A 7618-nucleotide genomic window follows, 5' to 3' on the forward strand; every position below is an offset into this window, starting at 1 on the left:
TGGAGATAAAGTGAGAGAGGCGAGATTGAGATGGTTTGGACATGTGCACAGGAGGGAAGCAGAGTATATCGGGAGAAGGATGTTGAAGGTGGAGCAGCCAGGCAGGAGGAGAAGAGTAAGGCCAAAGAAGGCAGGAGTAAATATGATGTTTGAGTAATACTCTTCTTCTTCTTCTTTCGGCTGCTCCCGTTCGGGGTCGCCACAGCGGATCATCCGTATGATCTGCATAGTGATTTGGCACATCTTTTACACCGGATGCCCTTCCTGACGCAACCCTGGTCGCCTCTTACGACACAGGGATCTGGTACATCTATTTTAACCGGGGTATACACCGGCCCAGTACACTGGTACTCATTTCGCCGGCCTCGGAAGGATGACAGGCTTAGTCAACCCCCTGGTGTATTAATTCAGTGGCCCAACGGGGCTTGAACTCAGGACCTCTTGGATCCCAAGCCGCTGCCCTAACCACTGCGCCAACACTAGGCTCATGATGTTTGAGTCATACCTGGGAGGTTTATTTCATCACATGGTGTAATTTTGGAGGTTTCAAGGGAGATTGGAGAGTTGAGAGGAGTTTTAGAGAGAGAGAGAGAGAAGGAGAGAGAGAGAGAGATAGAGAGAGAGCGAACGAGAGAGAGAGAGAGAGAGAGAGAGAGAGAGAGAGAGAGAGAGAGAGAGAGAGAGAGAGAGAGAGAGAGAGAGAGAGAGAGAGAGAGAGAGAGAGAGAGATGGGAAGACATTGAGTTTTTTAAACAATAAACTTAACTTGATTACATTTGCCCCACTGGGATCTTGTCCAAATCCGAATTTAAAGAGGTGGCTGTGATGAAACGAGATGTCGATCGAGTGTGGGAATATGGGGCACATGAAAAAGACATTGAGGAATGTCATGTTTTGTCGTCAGCATACGAGTGCATTTGGTTATTTGTGGAAGAAAGAAGGTCATTGACAAAAAGAAGGAAAAGTGTTAGGGACAGAAGGAACCCTGAGTTGCACCGCTGTTGATGGGGAAGGGGGAGATGATGAACCATCAACAATCACAGAGACAGAGTGGTCGGAGAGAAAGCTCGATGTGAGAGAGCAGAGTGAAGGAGGAAAGGTGAAAGAGGGAAGCTTGGAAATCAGGTCCCGATGCCAAACTCTGTCAATGGATTTTGAGATATCAAGGCCGACAACAAAGGATTCCTCATCATCTCGAAAAGAGGCCCCGACATTCGTAATGTCAGAAAGGATATCACCTGTATACATTGCCTTGCGAAAGTCGTATTGGTGGTCAGATGGAAGACTGTGAGATTCAAGATTCTTGAGAAAATGGGAATGGAGAAGACATTCATGGACTTTGGAAACAGTGGAAATCAGAGCAATCGGACTGTAGTCGGAAGGGTTTGAACGATCACCTTTCTTTAAAATAGGTTGTACTGAGGCATGTTTCTAGGAAAGAGGAAAAGTTTGGGTTTTTACACAAAAACGAAATAACGAGCAAGCACGGGGTGCAACTTCTGTAGCATATTCATTTGAGACACAGGGAGGAATGTCATCTTGCCCGTCGGCTTTGCTGATATCCAGAGAGAGAGATGTATTTTTTTGACTACGTGAAAAGAGATTATGGGGAGGGACATTGGATTGATGAGGGGATCAGCAGAGGGAGATGGAAGGTTCGAGTCATCCAGTGTGGATTTGGAGGAGAAATGAGAAACAAAAAGAGTTGCTTTATTGGTCGGAGAGACAGCGAGAGCATCATCTGAACGGAAAACTGAAGGAAAGTTAGAGCAACAGAAGTTGTTGGAGATACTTTTAGCTCAGGACCAGAAAGATCTATTAGTGAAAGAAGATGAGAAGTTGTCACATTTCGTTTGAATAAAGGAATGCTTCACCTCACGAATAACATGTTTGCAATGATTTCTGGCGGATATGAAAGCTGAATACGAGTCAGAGGAAGAAGAGTTTTTCCATGTTCAAGATGCGACATCCCTTACACGAATGGATGCAGAGCAGAATTGGTCGGATAGATAGATTTGAAAGAGAAGGGGATATAAGCCTCCATTCCTGCAACAATAACCTCAGGTACACATTCAGCAGAGATGGAGGCATCACCCAAGGAGAGGGAGAGGTCTTTCCAGGGAAAGTCAGAAAGAAGTTTCGTAAACCAGTCGAGTCAGCTTTATTGAAATGCCAATACTGTCGTTTCGTCGGAGTATTCGGATGAGAAGTGGGGGAAAGTAAAGGGATGTTCACAGGATTGTGGTTAGAAGAACGAATCGGAAGTGAAATTGTATAGATGTAATGCACCTGATTGGAAGTGAAGAACAAATCCAAGGTAATGGTAGTGTGGTCAAGACGATCTGGGATATGGGAAGGGTGCGTGATAATTTATTCCAAATCATTTAGAAAGGGAAACGTTCGAGTTTCAACCCCCTCCCCCACCCCCCCAACTAAAATGTGGGAAGATTTCAGCCATTCTCTGTGTTGTCCACTGAAGTCTCCCATATTGAGAAATTCTGCTTGAGGATGTTCGGATGTCAAGTCCTCATGGCAAGAATTAAGAAAGACAAAGAAAGCGTTTAAGTTTGTAGAATTTGGAGAGCAGTAAGTGAAACAGAGAAAGATAGTGATGGTCGGGAGACAAATCTTCTATCATTCCATGGTGTCCTTCGTGAAGAGTAGGTGAGCTATCCCCAGCACCCAGCACCATGGACAATTTCCAAATTCCAGCAATAACTTGTCAACCGTCAAGCCTGGTCAGCCGGTTATGAAGGCTCGGGCAAAGTGGCTGACTCCATAAAAACAGTGGGATAATGGTTGTCGCAGCAGAAGAAGAAGAAGAAGAAGAAGGCAATTATGACGTCATAACAAGAGCACCGATGACATCGCAAAAATCACACTCATTCATCAGAATTGCTGTGTGGCAAGTTTCAATTTCTTCCTTTGTGCAGTTTCAGAGTTTCCGTTTTTAAAATATGGCTGCCAAACCACGTGACTTTCGACGTCGTTATTATCTTTAAAACATTGTATCGGAATAGTCGGACCAATGTCGAAAATTTCATCTCAATCCAACAACTGGTTGTGGAGAAAAACACGAAAGTTCTGTGCGGACAGAAAGACAGACAGACAGACAGACAGACAGACGGACAGACAGACAGACAAAAGGACCCAAATGCAACATCCTCTCCTTTGGTGAGGGTAATAATCTCTGGATCACCTCCATCACAAAACCCACTCGAATGTGCTGCAGGACCATGAAGTTCCTGATATTGAGTACGATGCTCCTTTCTTTGGCCTTCGTTGTGTCGTCAACCATGATGGAGGAACCAGAACCAGGAGAGGATCATGATGGACCAGATCAGCGAGGACGACCTGACGTGTCTTCTTCTTCAACACTTTACAAACGTGAAAATCCTTCGAAGTAAATATAAACGTGACATTCCTGATAATCTCATTTTCACACATTCGAGATTTCACTTTTTCTTTCAGTAATTTTTGTCCAAACTATTTCACAGTAAATGAGAATCAATATCTCCATGAATATCTTTACATTCCTCTCCTCATTACACGTCATCTTCATTTCCTTTCTTCACCAAACGCCCACCCCTCCCCCTCTTTACCCAAACCATATCTTCACCCCCACCGCCCACCCCTCCCCCCTCCCCCCTCTCTTTACCCCCACCATCTCTCCACCCCCCAACCCCCATCAACTTCTTTTCCACAAATCAATGTCTTGCATCTTCACATTTCCACCCCATCGGTGTTTCTCCACAGGAGATTCCGTTGGTGGTTCTTCCGTGGATAGGAAGGTCGATAGATGATGGGTCACCAAGAGGTAAGTGCAGTTCCGGTTTAATGTTCACAAATGTCGAGTGATGAATGTTTTCTGAGATTCCTCACAATGTGTATTTAATTTCACCAACTCTACAAAAATATTTATTGATAATCTTTGATAAGGTTTTGAATGATGTAACACTGTGACGTCCACACGATAATTATCCTGAATGTATAGAATAATTAATTGAAGGAAAACATCGTTGAAACGACCATCCACACTCTCGTTCAAGATACATCACACGTGGTGATGAACAACATGTCGATTCGTTGTCGGGAATGTAACAATTACAATGGGGTTCATTTGTCAGATGTAATGTTTAAGTAACTTTATTATATCTCAATATAATCTCTAATCTGTGTGATTTCCAACCATGTGCTCGACCCAGTATTTGTTTTGTTCATTAATTATTTGCAGCACGAAATATTGTGTCAGATCTATAAACCCCCGACCCCTCCCCCCTCCCCCACCCCTCTACCCCCTACCCCACCTTGTACTCTCAATGCATGAACCACTCGTTGATGGGAGACAGCCGTCAGACAGGTAGTTTAGTATCTCACTCAACATTGATGTTTGTTATTCTGGGTTCTATTCACGATTCTGTGAAATCAAAACCATCATTGTGACACCGTGAGAACAGGTGATGATTCCTCCCAGAGGAACATCACATTTCATGGGGAATGTCAAAGTTATTGTAACAGTTACAGGAGCTGTGTCTTTCCTTTATATTTCACCTCCGCCATCGAAGATCGGAGCTTACTGTTTTCACCCCTTTCTGTTTGTTTGTTTGTTAGTTTCGAAATCTAAAGATTTCGTAAATATATTGATGCCTTCCGTTTCTGTTTGTTTGTTTGTTTGTTTGTCGGCACGATAACTCGAGAACGGAAGAAGCTGCCAATGTCAAATTACACCACGTGATTCAGGAGGGTGATGGCTCGTGCTGGTTAGATTTTGGTCAAAATCGGTCAAAGGTCAAGGTCACAGTGAGGTCAAACATAATTCCGTGAATTCACGTGGAGAAATGGAGATTTTTGCTTCGGTCGACGTTATGATTTTTGATGGTTTGGTACAGAATCATCGTAGAAACTTCTGGTTTGCGTCGCTCCCTTCTCTCCAGACAGCTTTTATGAGACAAGGTGAGAGGTCAAGTTAACGATTTCATAAGTACCAGTCTCTGACTGCTTGTTTGTTTGTTTGTTTGTTTGTGAACAGTATTACCGAAAAACTCCTCGACGGATTTCGACGAAACTTGGTGGGAGGATAAGGTATGGTCCACGGATCATGCCATGAGATTTTGGACTTGGTTCAAAATCCAATATGGCCGCTATGGTGGCCATTTTGAAAAAGTATTTGAATTTTTTTTTGCATTTCTGCATGTTTAAAGTGATTTCCAAACCCCCCCCCCCAAAAAAAAAATTTGTTTGAGAAAAAAAATTTTGCAACTTTTTTTTCAACAAAATTTCGATGTGTTTCTCCATGTTAAAAGTGATTTCCAACAAAAAACATGCCAAAATTATAATTGCGGCTGATTTTGGAACTTCAGGTGGATATACCCACGTAAAATCAATTTCTGTCTCAAGGAATCGAGTTATAACGAATGAATTGAGTATGTAAAAGTTAAAAGTAATAGGGAAAGTTGCAAACTATAACTCTGTGAGCACTGTTGACGTCAAATTGAATGAATAGGATATCAGGTTCACTTGAGTGACCCAGCAGTGTTGGCGGCGGAGGTTTTGCACTCCACCGAGTGCTCCCCCTCTCGTTCGGGTTCTTTTGTTCAAGATACCATGGTAAAAGATGAAGTAATAAGAGTTTGGGTTGTGGTATGTGAGATCCACATTGAGTCTAAAATGTTAATATTTGTTGATCCAGTCGAAGGGAGGATCTGCTTGGTATAACTTATTGACATGATTAACCAATCTCATGAACAATCCGTGTAATTACATCTTTCCTTCTCACCCCAAGTGGTTCATCAGGTTGAATAAGAGTTCCATGACCAGGACCGGACACACCTCCTCACATCTTCTCATCTCATTCTTCCAACAAGACACCTGTTTCACCATTTCCTTTGCTTGATGTTCCTGCCATGTGTTGATTGTTAACAATGATTATAAACATGAACAGTTTCTCTTCAAATATGAACCCTTCATTACATCAATGAATGTAAAATCTCTATTTCATGTTTGTCCATCGATCCTGTACTTGTCTCTTACAATAAACTCTTCAGCTCCTCACCTTTGTGTTTTCATGACATGGTCGGGAACCACGCCGTCCCCTCGAGTGTAATTACCTTTGATTCGGCCATTTTGGAAGCACAATGTTTCAGTGTGACCAATCCGCGTCAGCAGACATCGTCCATGTGACACCAAGTACTTGAACCTCCAAAACACAAGATGGTCCATGGAAGAAAGCCTCGGTCATGATTATCTTGTTTTAGGAGGGGAGGTTAATAGCGAGTTCACATTTTGTTTTACTTTCCCTTTCACCCTTCTGTGCATGTGGGGCCTGGGAGGCCTGGGCAGCTTTTCGTTTTTGAATAACTTGATTATTTACACGTCGATTTGCATGACCTTGTTTGGATGCTCCTCAAATATTGTGACGTTTTCTTTTGTTTATTATTCAAAATAAATTCGTTCAGTTTCGATAAAAAAGGTGAATCCATAACACCACCCCATATTCATTCCCGCTGAGCCTCCCATGCCCGGTACGTCATTGATGTTATTACGTCATTACGTGGCCATTTGTAGCTTGTCCCACAATATGTTCATGAGTCGGCTGTGACGTGTTCTCGTCAGTGCAGCTTTCAGTGCATTTTGTATTTCATGATCTTGCACTTCGTGAGTTGTTCTCGCCTTATTTGTGGTTACTTTGCTGCTCTTGACTCTTTGATGTGTTGAACTTCCTTTGACAAACGTAAGAATCATTTTATTCTTATGATTTCTGAGAATACGAGCTGTCTCTTCGTGAGGTTTACTCGACAAGGTGTCTCTTCATTTGGTTTACTTTGCGAGGCGTTTCTTTGTGTGGTTTACCTTACGAGGTGTCTCTTCATAAGGTTCACTTTACAAGGTGTCTCTTCGTGTGGTTCACTTTACAAGGTGTATCTTCGTGTGGTTTATTTTACGAGTTTGTCTCATTTTGTTTCACCAATTTTATATTGTTACGGCCCGGGGTCAGGGGCAAAGACCATGAGGGGTGAACTACATAGGGTTTCCAACAGATTCACCAGAATTGCAGTCCGTCACACATGAATCACTTTGTGATGGTGCGGGTCGCAAATCGACCACGAACGCCAATAAATCCACCACGTGACTTAAGGTCCTCTGTCAAATTCCACTTACCTAAAGCTCATGCGATCTAATTACCGGGGAACACCCCCTCGGAATGCATTTGCTTAAACCGATTACCTTACCAGATTAGATGCAGCCGAGTGGAACTGCCCAACACATACCGGCTAGGAAACAGATCGTTGGGGGAATTATGTCCTTGCTAAACGAGGTGTGGGCCATACTGGACGAATGAAAGAAAACACGAAAACGAGCTGGGAACATTTCCATACAACACATTTATTTACCACAGATGTGAAGAAAGGGATGTGGCACAGTGAATGGGGTTTTGTTTTATGTACAGCAGGGCACAGCAAGGAATTCGTGGGCTGCGGCAAAACATAACAACTTTCAAAAGCGGACACAGTAGGATTATCCAAACTATCTTCGACAATCTTACTTCAGCTTGGACAGGCACCATCTCCCTCACACACACACACAGACACACACACACACACACATACACACACACACA

Source organism: Eptatretus burgeri, chromosome 17, assembly GCF_056783735.1.
Source record: "Eptatretus burgeri isolate ZD-2024b chromosome 17, Ebu_testis_v1, whole genome shotgun sequence".
NCBI classification, from domain to species: Eukaryota; Metazoa; Chordata; class Myxini; order Myxiniformes; family Myxinidae; genus Eptatretus; species Eptatretus burgeri.